At 43.1% G+C, this 22178-nt stretch overlaps 1 pseudogene; it reads left to right on the top strand.

Annotated features, from left to right (window-relative positions):
* The window catches only part of LOC123428591, a 33433-nt pseudogene extending 18645 nt beyond the window's left edge, over positions 1–14788 (top strand).
* The last annotated feature ends 7390 nt before the right edge of the window (positions 14789–22178 follow it).

Genomic DNA, 22178 nt, shown 5'->3' on the forward strand with positions numbered 1-22178 from the left:
TCCCGACGAAAATAGGGTATGGTATACATGGTAGGTCATCAAGTACATAACCACTTTGATAAAAAGGGCAAGGAGAATCATGGTGTTTACCCATACCATACGGCTTGGATAATTGATCAGGAACATTTTAGCATTAGGCTTCCAAGGTTCCTATTGAAATTTGAAGTACCACATCCGTGCTTCGGGGTAGCATCGACATGGTCATCAGGTAAAGGTAGGACTTTCGGTATACAAAAGGATCCATGAGGAACAACTTATAAAACTAGGTCATACAATTTCCTCATGGAAGAATGGCGAATCTTGATGGACAAGATACTATAACAATAGGTCCTTTGGCTAGGCGTGCTAGGCAAGACATATCCGTACCGGGTTACATAAAGACCAAAGTTAAAATTATTGGAAAAATATTCCAACCATCACATCTGCTCGAGATACAGATCTGATTGGTGTCATGATACCTCAGACTCAAAATGCCTAAGACAAAAGGATGATGATGCAAGATTGTCGAGATATGAACTACACAAGCAATTCTTGAATCATGAGTTCGATTGTAAGACACATGAACACAATGATAAGACATTTGTGCCCACGTGGAATTCTTACAACAAAATGCAACCGGGTTCTAAATTGGAAACCATCATCGAGGATACCAAGGTCCTTGTGTAAGCCTCGGTTAGCTCTTATGAAGGAACTTAATTCCATTTATCAAATATGTCAGTGGATTGGGGTGCTAAGAAAAATTATATGAAGTGAAGATAGCAAATCTTTAAAACATATAACACTTCACACATGCGTGAATGATTTGGGATTACCCGAGAGGAAGCGAAACAAAACTTTCTCGTATCACGACGGCAAGAATGCACGTGAACTTTGGGAAAAGACTACTTCGATCAAACATATTCTTCATGAGCTAGGCACAAGAATAATGCCTTCAAAAGCTTCATGAACCATGAATAAGTTGAGGGTGTGACCGATGGGCTCATCAACAATCCTTCAAGTTTTTGATAGGGATGAATTTCCAATATGAGAAAGAACAAGGGGATATCATTTGTCAAATCAAATGATATAATGACATATGATCGAGGAAACATCAACAATTAAGCATTGATTGAAGGGTGCACTCGGAAATACGGAATGAGTAGCACGACCAATGCTAGAATGGAGTCAACAAACAACACACCAAGAATGAAAAAAATCAATTGTTAACCTCAAGGCAATAGGGTTGCCAGAAGTATTGGAATAACACATCAAAGTTCAATTGTCCGTATTCCGGTTAGAAACAACACGGGGACAAGGAAATGAATGGTGATGGCGAGAAGTATCACTATATCAGGAATTCTTAAGAGTGCAACAATTCTCATAACCTTATTGACATAAAAGATGGTAATACTCCAAGGTAGAACCTAACATAAGCTGGATGCTACGGCAACAAAAGTCCTTCCCCGGCAACGTCAGGAATTCTTCTTTCTACTTCTCTTGCTTGTGTCGGTTTTTCCCTTGAAGAGGAAAGGGTGATGCAGCACATGAGCAGTAAGTATTTCCCTCAGTTTGAGAACCAAGGTATCAATCTAGTAGGAGAATCTCGTCAAGTCCAGAGTACCCGCGCAAACACAAAAGAGCTTGCACCCAACGCTATAAAGGGGTTGTCAATCCCTTCAAGATTGATTGCAAAGTGAGATCTGAAGGCGGAAAGTGCAACAAAGAAAAGGTGTAAGGCTGAAAATATGGTGTGGAGTAGACCCGGGGGCCATAGTGTTCACTAGAGGCTTCTCTCAAAATAGCAAATATCAAACATTGATCCATGCTTGGCCTTAGCCTGAGCTCAACTCTGAAAAAGAAAAGAGGGGTGGTGAACAAATTACTATCGAGCAATTGATAGAACCGCGCAAAGTCATGACGATATCTAAGGCACTGATCATACATATAGGCATCATGTCCGAGACAAATAGACCGATACTTTCTGCATCTACTACTATTACTCCACACATCGACCGCTATCTAGCATGCATCTAGTGTACTGAGTTCATGACGAACAGAGTAACACCTTAAGCAAGATGACATGATGTAGAGGGATAAACTCAAACCAATGATGAAAACCCCCATCTTTTTACCCTTGATGGCAACAACACGATGCGTGCCTCGCTACCCCTTCTGTCACTGGGTGAGGTCACCGCACGGTATGAACCCAAAACCAAGCACTTCTCCCATTGCAAGAATCATAGATCTAGTTGGCCAAACAAAACCCACAACTCGAAGAGAATTATAAGGATATGAAATCATGCATAAGAGATATCATAAGAAACTCAAATAAGATTCATAGATAATCTGATCATAAATCCACAATTCATCGGATCGCGACAAACACACCGCAAAAGAATATTACATCGGATAGATGTCCATGAAGATCATGGAGAACTTTGTATTGAAGATCCAAGAGAGAGAAGAAGCCATCTAGTTACTAGCTATGGACCCGTAGGTCTATGGTGAACTACTCACGCATCAACGGAGAGGTCATGGTGTTGATGAAGAAGCCCTGCGTATCCGAATCCCCCCTCCTGGAGGGCACCAGAACGTGCCCCAGATGGGATCTTGCAGAGACAAGCTTGCGGCGGGGGAAAAGTACTTTCGATGATCTCCTGGTTTTTTATGGGATTTTAGGGAATATATAGGCGCAAAACCTAGGGCCAAGGTGGCTCAGGGAGCCCACAAGCCAGGTGGTGCGGCCCCCCTGGCCGCGCCATGAGGGCTTGTGGGGTCCCTACAGGCCCCTGCCCTGATTCTCCGGCTTCCCGATCTTTTTCTGTTCCAGAAAAATCTTTTTGGCAGTTTCATTCCGTTTGGACTCCGTTCAAAATCCTCCTGTGAAAGGGGTCAAAAACATGGAAAAAACAGGAACTGGCACTTTGCACTGATTTAATAAGTTAGTCCCAAAAAATATATAAAAGGCATGCAAAACATCCAAAGTTTGACAAGATAATAGCATGAAACCATCAAAAAATATAGATACGTTGGAGACGTATCAAGCATCCCCAAGCTTAAGTCCTGTTCGTCCTCGAGTAGGGAAGTGATAAAGACTGAAATTTTTATGTGGAATGCTACCTAGCATAGTTGTCCTTTGCAACTTCTTTCACGTGACATGAATGTTCAGATCCATAAGATTCTAAACAATAGTTTGCTATTGACATGAAAACAATAATACTTCAAGCAAACTAGCAAGGTAATCATGAACTTTCAAAATAACAAGGCCAAGGAAAGTTATCCCGACAAAATCATATAGTCTCGCTATGCTCCATCATCCTCACACAACTAATGTAAATCATGCACAACCCCGGTATTGGCCAAGTAATTGTTTTCGCACTCTAACTTTCTCAATCCTTTTATAACTATCACACAATACATGAGCGTGAGCCATGGATATAGCACTATAGGTGGAATAGAGTGTGGTGGTGGTTGTGAGACAAAAAGGAGGAGATGGTCACATTGACTCAGCGTATCAAAGGGCTATGGAGATGCCCATTAATAGATATCAATGTGAATGAGTAGGGATTTCCATACAAGGGATGCACTAGAGCTATAAGTATGTGAAAGCTCAAAAGGAAAACTAGTGGGTGTGCATCCAACTTGCTTGCTCACGAAGACCTAGGGCAATTTTGAGGAAGCCCATCATTGGAATATAAAAGCCAAGTTATATAATGAAGATTCCCACTAGCATATGGTAGTGACAAAGCAAGAAGCTCTCAATCATGTAGAACATGGTGCTATTATGAAGCACAAGTGTGGAAGAAGATAGTAGCATTGTCCCTTCTCTCTTTTTATCTTTTTTTATTTGGGCTCTTGGGCCTCTTTTTTTTATTTGGGCTCTTTGGCCTCTCTTTTTTCCTCACATGGGACAATCCTCTAATAATGATGATCCTCACACTTTTATTTACTCACAGATCAAAACTTAGAAATGACTCTATAGGAAATGCCTCCGACAGTGTACCGGGATGTGCAACGATCTAGCTTGGCGTATGACGTTGAAACATCTCACTAGCTATCTTACGATCATGCAATGGCAATATGAGAGTGATGGCACAAGTCATTAGACGGAACTGTGGGAGTTGCATGGAAATATATCTCGGAATGGCTATGAAAATGCCATAGTAGGTAGGTATGGTGGCTGTTTTGAGGAAGGCATATGGTGGGTTTGTGCACCGGCGAGAATTGCGCTACACTAGAGAGGCTAGCAAAGGTGGAAGGTGAAATTGCATCTATACCATGGACTCACATTAGCCATGAAGAACTCGCATACTTGTTGCGAATTTTTTTATTTGTAACCGAAACAAAGTTCTAAACGCATACTCCTAGGGGAAGGGTTGGTAGGTGTTAACCATCGCGCGATCCCGACCTCAACACAAAGGATGAAAATAATAGATCAATTATGCTCCGACTTCCTAACATAGCGGTTCACCATACGTGCATGCTGCGGGAATCACTAACTTCAAAACAATTATTTCTAGATCCACAACACCCTACTGACATAGCTCTTAATATTACCAAATCCACGTCTCAAAACTAATTGACAGGAATCAAGACTTCTCTTTCTACTCAATGCACATGAAGATGGAGGTTTTTGTATCCTCTTTGAGTACCTATCACCATTCGGACTATTTTCATAGCATAAGCCAACTACCAAGTCATGCACCGTCGTGCTCTAAAAGATATAAGTGAAGAACATAGAGCAAAATTATCTAGCTCAAAAGATATAAGTGAAACACTATGAGCATTCTAGCAAAATCACGATGAGTGCATGTCTCTCTCTCTCTCAAAAAGGTGTGCATCAAGGATGATTGTGACACAACAAAAAGAAAAGACTCCTACGATACAAGACGCTCCAAGCAAAACACATATCATGTGGTGAATAAAAATATAGCTCCAAGTAATGTTACCGATGGATTGAAGACGAAAGAGGGGATGCCTGTTGGAAATATGCCCTAGAGGCAATAATAAATTAGTTATTATTATATTTGTTTGTTCATGATAATCGTTTATTATCCATGCTATAATTGTACTGATTGGAAACACAGTGCATGTGTGGATACATAGACAAAACACTGTCCCTAGTAAGCCTCTAGTTGACTAGCTCGTTGATCAAAGATGGTCAAGGTTTCCTGACCATAGGCAAGTGTTGTCACTTGATAACGGGATCACATCATTAGGAGAATCATGTGATGGACTAGACCCAAACTAATAAGACGTAGCATGTTGATCGTGTCATTTTGTTGCTACTGTTTTGTGCGTGTCAAGTATTTGTTCCTATGACCATGGGATCATATAACTCACTGACACCGGAGAAATGCTTTGTGTGTATCAAACATCGCAACGTAACTGGGTGACTATAAAGATGCTCTACAGGTATCTCCGAAGGTGTTCGTTGAGTTAGTATGGATCGAGACTGGGATTTGTCACTCCGTGTGACGGAGAGGTATCTCGGGGCCCACTCGGTAATACAACATCACACACAAGACTTGCAAGCAATGTGACTTAGTGTAAGTTGAGGGATCTTGTATTACGGAACGAGTAAAGAGACTTGCCGGTAAATGAGATTGAAATAGGTATGCGGATACTGACGATCGAATCTCGGGCAAGTAACATACCGAAGGACAAAGGGAATGACATATGGGATTGTATGAATCCTTGGCACTGAGGTTCAAACGATAAGATCTTCGTAGAATATGTAGGATCCAATATGGGCATCCAGGTCCTGCTATTGGATATTGACCGAGGAGTCACTCGGGTCATGTCTACATAGTTCTCGAACTCGCAGGGTCTGCACACTTAAGGTTCGACGTTGTTTTATGCGTATTTGAGTTATATGGTTGGTTACCGAATGTTGTTCGGAGTCCCGGTTGAGATCACGGACGTCACGAGGGTTTCCGGAATGGTCCGGAAACGAAGATTGATATATAGGGTGACTTCATTTCGTTACCGGAAGGTTTTCGGGCATTACCGGTAATGTACCGGGAATGACGAATGGGTTCCGGATCTTCACCGGGAGGGGGGATAACCCACCCGGGAGGGACCAAGGACCTTGGGGGTGGCGCACCAAGTAGGTGGGGTCAGCCCAAGGCTGTCTTGCGCAAGAGAAAGAAAAACCAAAAGAAGAGAAAGAAAAAAAAGGAAAGGTGTGAAAAGAGAGAAGGACTGCACCTTCAATCCTAGTTGGACTAGGATTGGAGGAGGACTCCTCCTCCCCTTGGTTGTGCAGCCCTTGGGGCTCCTTGAGCCTCAAGGCAAGCCTCCCCTCCCTCCCCCTATATATATGGAGCAATTAGGGCTGCTTTGAGACAATTTTTCAAGGCAGCCCGAGCACATACCTCCACAGTTTTACCTCTAGATCGCGTCTCTGCGGAGCTCGGGCGGAGCCCTGCCGAGATTAGATCATCACCAACCTTCGGAGCGCCGTCACGCTGCTAGAGAACTCATCTACCTCTCCATCTATCTTGCTGGATCAAGAAGGCCGAGATCATCGTCGAGCTGTACGTGTGCTGAACGCGGAGGTGCCATCCGTTCGGCACTAGATCGTGGGACGGATCGCGGGACGTTTCGTGGGACGGTTCGCGGGGCGGATCGAGGGACGTGAGGACGTTCCACTACATCAACCGCGTTCACTAACGCTTCTGCTGTGCGATCTACAAGGGTACGTAGATCGGAAATCCCCTCTCGTAGATGGACATCACCATGATAGGTCTTCATGCGCGTAGGAAATTTTTTGTTTCCCATGCGACGTTCCCCAACAATGCCTTCCCGGGGCATCCCCAAGCTTAGGCTTTTTGGTCTCCTTGAATTTGGCTTGGGATGCATTGGGCATCCCCAAGCTTAGGATTTTTGGTGTCCTTAAATTTGGCTTGGGATGCATTGGGCATCCCCAAGCTTGAGCTCTTTCCACTCCTTATCTCTTGGTCCATGAGAACATCACCCAAAACATGAAAACTTCACAACACAAAACTTAAGCAGAAACTCGTGATATCATTAGCACAAGAAAACAAACTACCACATCTTTTGGTACTGTAGCAAACTTGAATTCTATCTAAATTGGTGTTGAGCTACTGTATTCTCACTTTTACATGGCTAGTACCCCTCGATACTAACCATAGTTTCATCAAAACAAGCAACCAACTCAACAAAAACAGAATCTGTCAAAAACACACCAGTATGTAGCAATCTGTATACTTCGTATACTTCTGGTACCTCAAAATTTCTGAACAATTATGACTTCCTGGGGAAACGGCATATCAACCAGCAGCAAAACGAATCAACTCAAAAGCTCTTTCTGAATAAAAATGAAAAATCATCTCGTGAGCGAAAAGTTTCTGTCTTTCTCCAGCAGGATCAAACAACTATTACGAAGACTAGTCATAAAAGTTTTGCTTGGCTCAAACACAAAAAGAAACACAAAAAAACACAATCACAACAGAATTATGATGGTGTGGACGCAACAAAACAGAAAGAAAAAAGATAAATTCATTGGGTTGCCTCCCAACAAGCGCTATTGTTTAACGCCCATAGCTAGGCATAAAAGCGATAGAATCACGTATCGTCGTCTTTGGTGCTCAAACCATAAGTAGCGTGATCACTTATCATCTTAAGATTTTCATATTTCTTGCTATATAATTCACCACTATTTTGGGGAACAAAAACAGACTTGGTGACCTTATTGTGGGCAAAGTTTGGAGTATTCTGCACAGCGGCAAAAGCGGAACCCAAGTTGGTTATAACGTCCTCTAGTTTGCCAATCCTAGCGGAATCATGACCTAGCTTTTCATTAACTGTGGGTTTCTTCTCCTTTAAATTTTAGAAAACCATTCCCACCTTGGATCCGTACTGAGTGATTTCATTGTGGATCTTTTTATCCAAATTCTCAATGAGTTCGATCGTAGCAACTTTATTTTCAATGACGTCTACCTACGCATGACATGTTCCAGAGTTATGGTAGTTCCATTAACCATGAGTGGGGGTGAGCCTACCAAATTTATTACAGCTCCGTAAGAACCAACGGTATGGCTACCCAAGAAATTTCCACCTAAACCCTAGTTATGGTTGTTTCATTGAGAACTTCGCTCTCGTGAGTATCGTTATGGTTGTTTCATTGAGAACTTCGCTCCCGTGAGTATCGTTATGGTTGTTTCATTGAGAACTTCGCTCTCGTGAGTATCGTTCGAAGTGCTGGATCTAGCCATGAGGACAGGTAGACTATCCCACACAGACGAACAGAAAGCAAGCGAGACAAAAAGGCAAACGGAAAAGGCAAATGGAAAAGGCAAACGAAAAAGGCAAATTGTGAAGTGGGGGAGAGGAAAACGAGAGGCAATTGGCAAACAAAGTAAATGCAAGAGATGAGTTTGCGACACCTACTTGGATGAGTTCTTGACTTGATCCTCCCCGGCAACGGCGCCAGAAATTCTTCTGCTACGGCAACAAAAGTCCTTCCCCGGCAATGCCAGGAATTCTTCTTGCTACTTCTCTTGCTTGCGTTGGTTTTTCCCTTGATGAGGAAAGGGTGATGCAGCACAGGAGCAGTAAGTATTTCCCTCAGTTTGAGAACCAAGGTATCAATCCAGTAGCAGAATCTCGTCAAGTCCAGAGTACCTGCGCAAACACAAAAGAGCGTGCACCCAACGCTATAAAGGGGTTGTCAAACACAAAAGATTGATTGCAAAGTGAGATCTGAAGGCGGAAAGTGCAACGAAGAAAAAATGTAATGCTGAAAATATGGTGTGGAATAGACCCGGGGGCCATAGTGTTCACTAGAGGCTTCTCTCAAAATAGCAAATATCACGGTGGGTGAACAAATTACTGTCGAGCAATTGATAGAATCGCACCAAGTCATGACGATATCTAAGGCAATGATCATACATATAGGCATCATGTCCAAGACAAGTAGATTGATACTTTCTGCATCTACTACTATTACTCCACACATCGACCGCTATCCAGCATGCATCTGGTGTATTGAGTTCATGACGAACAGAGTAACGCCTTAAGCAAGATGACATGATGTAGAGGGATAAACTCAAACCAATGATGAAAACCCCATCTTTTTACCCTTGATGGCAACAACACGATGCGTGCCTCGCTACCCCTTCTGTCACTGGGTGAGGTCACCGCACGGTATGAACCCAAAACCAAGCACTTCTCCCATTGCAAGAATCATAGATCTAGTTGGCCAAACAAAACCCACAACTCGAAGAGAATTACAAGGATATGAAATCATGCATAAGAGATATCATAAGAAACTCAAATAAGATTCATAGATAATCTGATCATAAATCCACAATTCATCGGATCTCGACAAACACACTGCAAAAGAAGATTACATCGAATAGATCTCCATGAAGATCATGGAGAACTTTGTATTGAAGATCCAAGAGAGAGAAGAAGCCATCTAGTTACTAGCTATGGACCCGTAGGTCTATGGTGAACTACTTACGCATCATCGGAGAAGTCATGGTGTTGATGAAGAAGCCCTCCGTATCCGAATCCCCCTCCAGCAGGTCACCAGAACGTGCCCCAGATGGGATCTTGCAGAGAAAGAAGCTTGCCCCTGCCCTGGTTCTCCGGCTTCCCGATATTTTTCTGTTCCGGAAAAAATCTTTTTGACAGTTTCATTCCGTTTGGACTCCGTTCAAATCCTCCTCTGAAAGGGGTCAAAAACATGGAAAAAACAGGAACTGGCACTTGGCACTAAGTTAATAAGTTAGTCCCAAAAAATATATAAAAGGCATGTAAAACATCCAAAGTTTGACAAGATAATGGCATGAAACCATCAAAAATTATAGATACGTTGGAGACGTATCACTGGACAGCAAGCAACCCAAGGGACAACACAAAACATGAGCAAGTTTGTGTTGGAGGGAAGGCAATAAGGTTTGCCGATGATAGCACCAATAATCGAGAGGCAAGGATAGTATTTATCATCAAGAATCTGATTGATACCCTGGAAGAGTTCAAAATGGTGATGATTGATCAGGACACATTTGTCGAGAAGTTTCATGAAGATGTAATAGTTCAGCGACGACATCAAGCAAGGGAATGATGAAGTGAAAGGTTGTCGAAATCATAGATAAGACCACTAGTTCAGAATCAAAATTGCCTTTCAAGACAACCAACATGATGTTGAAAGCTCGATGTGAGCTGAATGCACACTTGGAAATGTGTTTCAGGGATGGAGGACATAGATAACATGGTCAAGCTTTAGCATGACGATGATGATGTAGCTTAACAGCTTGGAATGACAAGATCAAGTACAAACTCGTAAACAAGGAAGATTACTAAGTGTTGTTGAATCGCAATGCATACTCGATTCAGTTATCGGTGTCCTTGAGTGTCCAACAACTCAAAACACGAGGAAATAGGAATCAATGAAAATATCATAGTTGATGAGGAGCTCACAAGAAGTTATATAGCTCCGTGATATTCTTGAGCTACAAGGGATAATACACAGAGGTAGATCAACATTAAGCCTTGGACCGATGTATTGATCTGAAGAAGACAAGTGTTTTAACTTGCCTACGTAAGGAATTCAAAGAGGATCAATCATGGTCGGAACCATGGTTGCAAAGTACCAAATCACAGATACAAGATTAAATCATAGAATGAATGATTATGATATGAGAAGCTTCCATGATAGGATTAATGTCGTTTCCATGGGCATGAACACAAAGTTCAAGGTCGACTCCCACTTCATCAATGCATCACCTACCATTTACTCCTCGCCTTGATAAAGTTGTAGCTTGGAAAGATCATCTCGCCAAACACGAGAAGAGTAAGACTCATGAAACGCTTGGTATCACATTGATTTAGGAAGGCATAGGTTCAACCCATCGGGGCATCTTAGGAACATATACCACAAACTTCAAGAGTAATTAACACATGCTTCACAACAGAGCATGGCTGACAAAAGCATAGGATAGAACCTATCAAAGGGAGAAGGCACAATTTACCGATGGCCTCATGTATCACGGGGGCATATCACAAGAATTTTTGAAAGTAACGGATACCGTCAGATAATAACCCAACAATGGGCCTGATGGTCCACAATGACCTGATGTGAGTATCGGTACTCAGTCAAAGGAAGATGGAATGCAAGGCATCGGATTATAGAACATCTGAAAAATATTAATACTTAACTACCAAAGGAATTTATGATTTCCAAGTTGGTGTATCAGATACATATGATCCGACCAAATACAAGTAAGTTGAATGGACTTAGATTGGACAATCAATTAAGGATGGTATGTTGATAACCAACTCATTTTTGGAATGACGTCTGAGCCAAAAAGATAATTCATGAGAATTAACTGCTGATTGTGTGCATTCATAGAAAGGTTGAATAAATAAGACGAAAGGTTAATCACAAAGGATTCAAATGATGGTTGCTAGACACATGGAATTAACCATAACGCAAGCAGGTGAGGAAGGTCAAGAGCAATAGGCTACTAAGGATTTAGGAAGATCGAAGAGCAATTCAAAGGACTTTGTGGAAGACACGAACATTTGAGGATGAATGAATCCCCGGTAAGATAGTTCGATGTACCTTGTAATAGCAAGAGCAACTAGAAAAGAAGGTATGAACGACATTTTTATGTAGTCACCCATAGGGGTTGGTGGAGGAAGGGAATCGGAAAAGCGATGAGCACAAGTTCTCGGGAGAACTTTGGAGAATATCTTCGTAGTCTTCTAATGAATCGAGTCATCATCTAGGCTGAGAGGCTCTCCGGGAGGAATTAGTTACGAGAAACTAGAGTTAGAGTTATTAAAATCTTTAACCCGAAAGAGAAGAGAGATTAGAACCCAGAGTGTAGAAGAGGAGTAAAAGATACTAATACCACCCGATTGAGATGTGGGCCCGTAAGCCACACAACAATGTTAGCAAACTTCTTCAAGCACTATACTCAACTTCGGCCAAGGAGTTGGGAAGGGCGCTACCTACAGGTAGTCGGCTCTGATATCAACTTGTGATGCCCTCGATTTGATCATATGCTAATCATACACGCAAATGCGTATGACCAAGATCAAGGACTCACGGGAAGATATCACAACACAACTCTAGAGACAAATAAAACATAAAAATCTTCATATTACAAGCTAGTGGCCTCGAGGGCTAGAATACAGAAGATCGTTCAACACACGAGTCAGCAGAAGAAACAAATATCTGAGTACAGACATAAAACATGGCAATGCCTTAGAGAAGGCTAGCACAAAAGATACAACGATCGAACGAGGCGAGACCTCCTGCCAAGGAACCTCCTAAACTACTACTGGTCGTCAGCGGCCTCCACGTAGTAGTAGGCACCATCGGGGTAGCAATCGTCATCGGCAGGATACACCATCTCCTGGGCTCCATCATCTCGTCGCAGAAACGTATCAAGGGGAAAAGGGGGAGCAAAGCAAGGGCGAGTACTCATCCAAAGTACTCGCAAAACTGATATCAGAACTATGCTAAGTATGCATCAGTATCAAAGGAACGGGGTTTTATGTGGACTCAGTGCATCAATGCGAGAATAGAGAGATGTGACTAGTCCTATCGAAGACTAGCATCTTCAACATCTTGCAGCAATAGACGAGAGTAGAGCAAGCAATACAAACATATAGTCATATTGGTGCAGCAATATTAATTATGGTCACGCCAGAGATTCTTCCTCGACTCGCTGCGAGGAAGCAATCCCGGAGCAAACGTTCCAGTTAAGTAACAATTGTAGTTGTATAAGATCGGGGCACAACTCCAAATCGTCCTGTAACCATGGACACGGCTATTCGAATAGTTAATTTCATACCTGCAGGGGTGCACCACAGTACCCAACACGCTTGATAAATTCTGGCCGGACACACTTTACTGGGTCATGCCCGGCATCGGAAAATCAACACGTCGCAACCCTACCTAAGCTCAACACAGAGGCCAGCCAGCCAGCCTAAATCCTAAGCGCGCAGGGGTCATGGGCCCATCACCCTTTGCTCTCGTGCACGATACGAGGGTGGCCGATATCACTCCTGACACCTCTTATACAAGAACGATGCTTATCCGGGCAACTCAGGCACGCGCTGCTCCATTGCCGATGTGTGAAGAGCTTCGGGAGATACCACAACGTCGAGTACCCATAACTTCTCCCACGTGAAGGTTAGTGCGAAACGGTCTCCCGACCAACTCAGATCAAACACCCAAATCCATTAGCATATTAATTAACTCATCATCACATCCACGCGGGAATCCACTCGCAACACACCATTCATCAAGTTCCTAGTGTAAAAATCCAGTAGTTTTGAGGCTGTACATCACAGGGATCCGAGGTATCACCCTCGATGGATTTTGAACAATGTAACCATCAAGGAAGCTAGGGAGGAATCACCCTCGATGGACCACGCTTGATGGGTGGTACGACAGAGACGTTACCAGAAGTGGTGAAGGAGGAATCGCCCTCCAAGAACCACCGCCGAGTAATTACGCTACACAGCTACCATCAGGAGTACGTATCGAGGGGGGTTTGCTTGCCTTGTTGATGTGCGGCAAAGGGCTGGTCGTCAGGAGGGTAGTCGTACCCGGCAGCAACGTCAGTCTCGGGGTCTACCGGAGAGAAGAGAGGGAAGAAATAATAATATAACGCACAGATGCAACACTATGCATGACATGGCAATATGCACGGCTAGGCATGAGCTAATGCAGTAACAATCGTTATAGACAGATCAGGAAAATATCTGATGATAATTACCGGGTTTGTGGCTACTATCGGGCAAATAAAACGGATGGAAAAGTTCCACCTTCTCTATGCTAGGGACGCGTGACACACGAACGAACAACATATACCGGTTCATCTCGTTTTTCTAATCAACTTTCATGTATAAATTATTTTCATTCGGATTACGGATTATTTTATATTAATTTTAAAGGTTTACTAATATTCTGGATTTTCTTTTACCTATTTACTTTAACACTAAATAACAGAATACATTTTGTACCCACTAGGATCTAGCCCTAGTAGATTTCAAGTGGGTCCTCAGGTCGACTGTTGACCAGTCAAAGGCCGAGTCAGCAGTCAACTGTGTTGACTGTTGATTGGGTCAAACTAACATGTGGGGGCCACATGTCATTACCTCACGTTGTTACATATTATTTTAAACATGTTATTTAGAGGGGGGATGTCCCACTTGTCATTGCCACACACCTTAATAGTTTTTTTTGTTTTAAATTATCATAAGGGGTTCACAGGTCATACATTGCTAAAATAAGAGAGTACATTATTAATCTAATTACTCTAATCCAATTGATTAATTTACTAATTAGGTACTTAATTAATTAGTCAATTAATTAATTATCTAATTATTCATTTTCACTTTTTTTAATAACATTTTTTTGTGAGTTAACATGGGTTGGGCCCCAGTTGTCATCCATTTGGGGGGGGGGTACCCCAAACTAACCTAAGAGAGGGGGGTTATCCCCCCATGTTTGACACGGAGGTGGTCGGGGGCCGGCTGAGGCCAAGGTCAGCGAGGGGGGGCGTTGCGGTGGCAGGGGACAGCAAGGGTGACACTCGGCACAGGGGGGCACAAGGCCAAGGTGCGGTCGGCGGCAAGGGCGCGCAGGCGACCGGTGAGCGTGGCGCTGGGAGAGGCCGGTGACGGGGTGGCGCGGGGCCAAGGCCAGGCCGGATCCAGGGGCGCGGCGAGCGCGGAAGGTGTGACGGGTCTGTGGTCGGCGTGCGCGGAGCGAGGGCTGGCCGGTGTCGCGGTCGCCGGGGCAGGAAGAGAGAGGTGAGTGGGAGAGGAGGCCCGCGGCTCACCAGCGTTGTAGTGGCAGCAGCGGCTCGAGGAGGGGCAAGGTGATGCCGGCGATGGCATGCGGTGGCGCGGGATTGGTGTTGGTGGTCGGCGAGGAGGGCTGGCGGCACGCCGGGACACCGGATCTACGTCGGGTGAGAGATCCCGCCAGGGGAGAGAGCGTCGACGGGGAGGTGGCGACGAGGGCCGAGGGCGACGGCACGGCATCACCGGTCATCGTTGGAGCGGCGTAGGGGCTCGGGTTCAAGGAGGGGGGTGTAGGGGCGCCACCGTCGGGGTGCAGCCCCGATCCAGTCGGGACGGCCAGGGAGTGAGCGAACGTGGGGAGAGAGGTAGTGAGTGGGTATCAGGGTTTGGTGGGGGTTTTATAGGCCAGGGGCTGCTCAACCGGTTCGGTGGGCTAGCTGGGCTAAAGCCTAGTGAAAATAATGGGAAGGGGGCCCTTCCCTTTTTTTAAGAAATTTATGTTATAGAAAGTAATTCCTGTTTTGCTTTAATTTCATAAGCAAAAGAACTTTTGTAAAATAAGTCATTCGGTCCATTAATCCTATTGCATTTTTGTGCACTGCCTCAAAAAATTTGGGGACTAGTTGAAAGAGTTTGAAAATTTTTGTAATTCAAAAGGCATTTTAAAATAATGTTTTGGCCCCTACTTTAATTAACTGGCCACTTTACAAAATGTTGTTTTCAATTTTATAAATGCTTAGAGAATAATTATAACCCATCCATATTTTTTGTTTTACAGTTTGAATAAATAATTTATTAGACTTTAATTTTAATTTGAAAATGGCTTTAATTTTTGTCAAGTGGAAATTTAACTTAGTTAAACTTGATGATGTGGCACGATTATTGTGTGGTTACTCTAGTTTACCTACCGGGGTGCCACACTTGAGAACCTCAAGTTCTTTAACAATGCATATTATCTCATGAGCTTGTTCCAATACAGAACAGTTCTCAACCATTTTGTAATCATGGAACTTCTCCATAACATACATCTCGCTCCTAGCATCAGTGGCCCCGAATTTAGGTTCCAGCGCCTCCAACAATTCTTTGGCAACGTGCACATGTAAATATGCATCAACCAGCTTATCTTCGATCAAGCTTAAAACTGCTCCAAGAAAGAACACGGTGGCCTCCTTGAACGTCATCTCCTGTTCAGGATTGAGAGTTCCCATAGGAGTCACACCGGCTACCCAAAACACGTTCATAGACGTGAGCCATAAGGTGGTTCTTGTCTGCCAGCGCTTGAAATAAGTACCGATAAACTTACCTGATTTCAGTGCACTAGCAAAACCACTACTCAAAAAGTTCTTACAAAATTAGGTTTTTGGATTGTTGAGTAAATAGGCAATTTTCTGAATAGATTAATCCATGAAATAATCACTAACATGGCATTGACTAGATTCATGACATACTGATTACGGAGCGGACTAGCAAGTACTACGCATATAGTAGAAACATCTACACATATAGCTAGTACTACTAGGACTAAAATAAACAGGAGGGGGATAAACAAGTTATACCCTCCAATCGGCCAGTTGGTCGTAGCAGCAACGGTGGCGATGGCAGCATCCTCTGCCGCCTTCTTCTCGGCTTCGGCCTTCTGCGGAAGAGACGTTCGGCTTCGATTGGTGAAGACATGGCCATGACGCGGACGTATGAGCTCGGCTTGGCTAATTACCGCAACCCGCGGCACGACGTGATGAGGCATGGTGTGGCGAGGCGGGCGGCGAAGGAGGAGTGTGCGAGGGTCTCTTCTCTTCTCATGCTCCAATAGTATGTAGAAGAGAGACCCTTATAAAGGGGTCTGACTCCCTCCCCACTAGCAAGGTGGGACTAAACTTCCCACCACCCCTTGTCATGCCACCACCTACATAGGCCCTTGAAGATTTCTGAAATTGTCTCATGGGCCTTAGACCCATCACTGATTTCAACAACACCATCTTGGATGGGAAGAAATCCACACGCGTTGTGCTTTGATAGACGCATGCCATGGTGAACACCAAGTGTCATGAGAATGATCCTGACAGTAAGAAATGGATATGGTTATGGAGCGTGTTCTAGCTATAATACACATGTGACACTTGGATCTTATGAGTTTGGGACCCCTTTCGAAGAGGTAACAACTCTACGTCTCGAGTCCTGAGACTATGTTTTCTCTGGTGTGTGTGAATATAATGGGGTGTGAACCCTTGTCTCAGAATTGGGGTGGCTTATATAGAGTGTGTTGCCTTCCTCGTTATGTCTACGTTACAAGGCAGGTGAAGGAGAGGAATCATTAAAGGAAGTTACTCGTAACATATGTAATTATGACGGTTGATGCCTAGCGCAATGTTCTATTAACACTTGAGATCATGTGTGGCATCTTCGCCTCCGATGTCCGAATGGCGGCGAGTCTGGTCGAGTGCTCTCAATCGTCTGAGTGGAAGTACTACGTCCGAGTGAGTAGTTGATGAAAGCATCTGAATAACTCCCGGACACATGAGCCTTTCGATGGTGGTCCAAGATGTCACATACTTGACCCTACCTATAAATGGCGAGCCCATCACCATGTGTGCTAGTTCCTCGGGCCTCCGTGTGGGCTGGCCCATCTCATAGGCACGAGCTGCTAACTACAAGTACACGACATGAGGCTACTAGCAGGGCATTCACATTGGGTCGGAAGCTCCTATTGGACGCTTCGGGCACGAGGGAACCTCCCTAGCGGACACGCGCCGATGCTGGTGGGACGGCCAATTTATATTTTGCATTTTTTCGATTTGCTCGATTGATTTGGCAAACAAAAATGAGTAAAACAAAATAATTCATTAAAAATGTGAATTCAAAAACTAATAGAATTTAAACAAAGTTTATCAACATTAAAAAAGTTCATTGAATTTAAAATAAGTTCATCGAAATAGAAAAAGGTTCATCAAATTAGAAATTCATCTATTCCAAAAGAAAGTTCATCAATCTTAGAAGAAGTTCATAATATTGAAAAAACTTAATTTTAAAATAAAAATCTATTGATTCTGAAAATATTTCAAGAATATGAATAAAAGTTCATGGATTATTGAAACAATGTTCATAAATTTGAATAAAATATCACGGATTTTGGAAAAACATGTTCACGAATTGAATAAAAGTTCGTGGATTTTCAAAAAAAAGGTTGATCAATTTTGAAGAAAAAGTTCATAAACCCTAAAAGAACCCACACATTTAGGAAAAAATAAAAAGGAAAAAGTAGAAGAAAACAAAAAAACTTCGAGTAGAAAGCCCACGAACTGCAGAAAGAAATAAAAGGAAATAAAAAGAAAGATTTTCACAATTTATTGGATTGGTGAGTGGTTAGTGTGCTTCCCATTGAATGCCGAGCTTGCGAGTTAGGCTGGCCATAGTGGGAAGTGTCATGTAATAGTATCATGCATATGATACTATTGTATGATACTACCTCCATAATGCATAGTATCATAAATTAATATCATAGATGACCTCATTTATTGACATGCATGACACATAGAAGCATAGCATTTAACATGTTATGGTATCTTCCTATGTTATTCTAACCCTATCTTTTTCTTTAATTGTCTACCACATCCGTATGTTTGCTAGTCCCAAGTACATGATACTGCCTAAGTTACTCTCACTATGACCAGCCTTAGAAGTTCGTCGTGTGCACTTTTTTGGAGTTTACGAAAATTAAAGGGTATGTGGGTTGGCCTAGGTATGAGTGTCTCCAATGCACATTAACAGCCGCTGAAGGTGCCAAATAGGAAATGCGTGTAGGATGCAACGGTACAACGACTCTTTTCTTTTCCTACCTCTAGATCTCTCTCTAGTGCACTGTTGTCCGTATCTCATTTTATAAACATCCCCTCTCTCTCACCCCATTCCCTGATGCTACTTGTATTCGTGGTGATCCATCTATTCCATCCTCTATAATTCCGTATTGTTAAGTTGGTCCTTGACATCTCGCATATAGAGCTAAGACACAACTATTCCACCACATATTTTCCCCCAATTTTCTTCCTCCACACCCGATTCCCCTGCTTTCACCGACGATGACACCATGACCACCATCTTACCACTGGAGTGGGATGCCATTTCTGCCAATGAGCAGTTGTTGTGGTATCTCGGAGGTTATGTGCTAAAGCGGATGAGATGAGCTCAGTGTTGGGTGTCACACACGTGGGTGAGCCTCTTGTGGCTACCTCGCTTGTCGATCCGGGAGCCCCAACCATGACGCAGGTCTCATCCACACATGTCCATGACGTCTCTTCCTCCAACACCAAGGTCCAGGAGCTCTTCAAGGTCATCCATGATGAGCCCCCTGCCTGCATCGTGATGGAGCACACCACTTGCTCGACGAATGGCTCGAACTAAGTTGTCCCACCAACAACGTCAACAAGGTCACCACCATCTTCCTTAGGCATGTGATCGACCTCAAGGACAACGAGGTTGAGCATCTTGCATCCGCATGACCAACACATCATCAGCATGTGTGAGTAGTCCGGTAAGGTATGGGTTAAGGCAAGAGACTTGCAACCCGTTGTATTTATTTGAAGTATTAATGGAAGAGTTTTGAATTAGTGTCCCGCATGTATGAAATAAAATTGTTTTGTAGTTGTCTCTTGTCTCATTCGTGTTCTTCATCCTTGTAGGTACCCATGATCACAAGGAACGAGCCACATGAAGGCTAAGGGCAGGGAGATCGTGAAGTGTTATTTCGAACACGGGTGACAGAAAGGTTTAGTACCGTAACACGGATGTGGGGACTTAAGAGGTGTGGTCATTAAAAACTCAATTCTTCTATATGATTATTGCAATCTTTAATTATCAAGCCATCCCGGCGAGAGAGATAGGGCCTTCGGTCGGAAAATTGACTCTTGATGTAGGACATGTGTCGGCATATCTTCACTTCATTTCATAACAAGCACATCTCGATGGGTGACTTCTAGCCCATATTTTAAGATCATATCTTATCCTTTCACAAATATATGGTTGTAAACATTAAGACCTCATACTCTGACCTATGTTTATTATAAGAGTTAGCAACTTGATTTTGATATGATTCAAAAGCTGAAATTAATTCTTTAACAAAAGCTTATTTGAGACCCTAGCTTAATGGGCATCACTTTCCCGCGAGTTCGATAACTCAAGGTCACCTCTGGGGAAAAGGCCAAGGATCCTTGCTGCTCCATTTTCAGATCACTAAGAAAATTAATCACTTCACGATATGTTGAAAATACCCGACGTGAGATTTAATGGCATCTCCATGATTCAACAACTTGTTCACCATGCCAGTTACCTCTTTACCGTTTTGTTCTCTTTTTTTGTTCCTGCATTTCGGCACCTGTGTGGTCAAATCACAATGTGTCCGATCAGACAATGATAGATATTGTAACACCAAGAGGGCCCTAAGAATATCTCTCCATCGCCGGAGGTGAAAATCTCAATCTTATCTAGTCCCTTGTCATACTTTTCCATGAACACATAGGCCGTCGTAATAGCAACCCTATTACAGATCACGTTTAGCAAACCCCAAAGTTCATGAAGAGCATGACAAAATTTGATCCTCTGATGGTCTAAGAAATTATACGAACCTTAACTTTATTAGTGTTATTTACCATTAACTTATGTAGAATGTATATCACAACATAGCATCAATTTAGGTCGATCCAACATGTTCTTCTAACATTGTGTCATCAAAGTTGCTGGAATAGACATGCCCATGATCAGAAAAACGTAATCATCATGCAAAACTTGAGCTAGTCTTAGAGACATGAGTAGGAATACCTTTTACTGATTATTCTTCCACATGCGCAAATGAGTTTTCTTGTGAGACTTTATGGATATTCGAACTCAAGGACCATTGTATTTATAGCATGAAATATAAACATAATTATGAACATGAAAATATAAACACCACACGCGCAGACCCCATTGGTTGAAGGTGTTGGGAGGGGCGCCCCAGCCCCCCATGTGTGGAGTATGTTGGGAGGGGGGGCTTGGGGGCAAGCCCCCCATGGTGGTTGAGGATAGGAGTGAGGGGGTCCCCTTTTTGGGAGCTTTGTTTGCTTCGCGACGCGGGAGGTTGTTAGTGGTTGCCCCTTCATGCCTCCCCCTTCTCTTCTCCTCCTATAAACAGAGGAGGAGGGCAGCCACCAAAGACACATAAATCTCATACTTGAGCTCTGACAAAAAAATGGCATGCAATTCGTTATGCCGCAAGACGCTTAATCTTTAGCAAAGATTAGTTCTGGACAACGAAGCGTAGGTGGATAGCTGACACCGTTTGTGTGCAATCCGGTAGAGAGATCGTACATTCGATCTTCTGTTCAAGGGAGGAAAAATTCATGCAGTTGAAAGATTGTAGAATCCTATCTGCGAGAATCTACACCAACAATATTCACCAATTATTCCTCTCTTGCTACTACGAGTTGGTAACAATCATATCAAACCTTTTATGCATCTTCATAGTGGTCATGCACGCATACATCGTACGAATAAATTTTGTTTCTACTGTGTTACCATAGATCCTACATCTACCAGGTTCGCAAGCAACATTAATGTACTTCGGCGATGTTCAAGAGACCTTTTGACGGGGATTCTATCACATGCAACTACACCATCCAGGGACATAAGTACAACATGAGATACTACCTTATCGATGGTATCTGTTGTTGGAAATATGCCCTAGAGGCAATAATAAATTAGTTATTATTATATTTCTTTGTTCGTGATAATCGTTTATTATCCATGCTATAATTGTACTGATTGGAAATATAAATAGATATGTGGATACATAGACAAAACACTGTCCCTAGTAAGCCTCTAGTTGACTAGCTCGTTGATCAAAGATGGTCAAGGTTTCCTGACCATAGACAAGTGTTGTCACTTGATAACGGGATCACATCATTAGGAGAATCATGTGATGGACAAGACCCAAACTATGAACGTAGCATATTGATCGTGTCGTTTTATTGCTATTGTTTTTTGCGTGTCAAGTATTTGTTCCTATGACCATGAGATCATATAACTCAGTGGCACCGGAGGAATACCTTGTGTGTATCAAACGTCACAACGTAACTGGATGACTATAAAGGTACTCTACAGGTATCTCCGAAGGTGTCCGTTGAGTTAGTATGGATCAAGACTGGGATTTGTCACTCCGTGTGACGGAGAGGTATCTCGGGGCCCACTCGGTAATACAACATCACACACAAGCCTTGCAAGCAATGTGACTAAGTGTAAGTCACGGGATCTTGTATTACGGAACGAGTAAAGAGACTTGCCAGAAACAAGATTGAAATAGGTATGCGAATACCAACAATCGAATCTCGGGCAAGTAACATACCGAAGGACAAAGGGAATGACATACGGGATTA

The sequence above is a fragment of the Hordeum vulgare genome, chromosome 2H (assembly GCF_904849725.1).
Source record: "Hordeum vulgare subsp. vulgare chromosome 2H, MorexV3_pseudomolecules_assembly, whole genome shotgun sequence".
Classification (NCBI taxonomy): Eukaryota; Viridiplantae; Streptophyta; class Magnoliopsida; order Poales; family Poaceae; genus Hordeum; species Hordeum vulgare.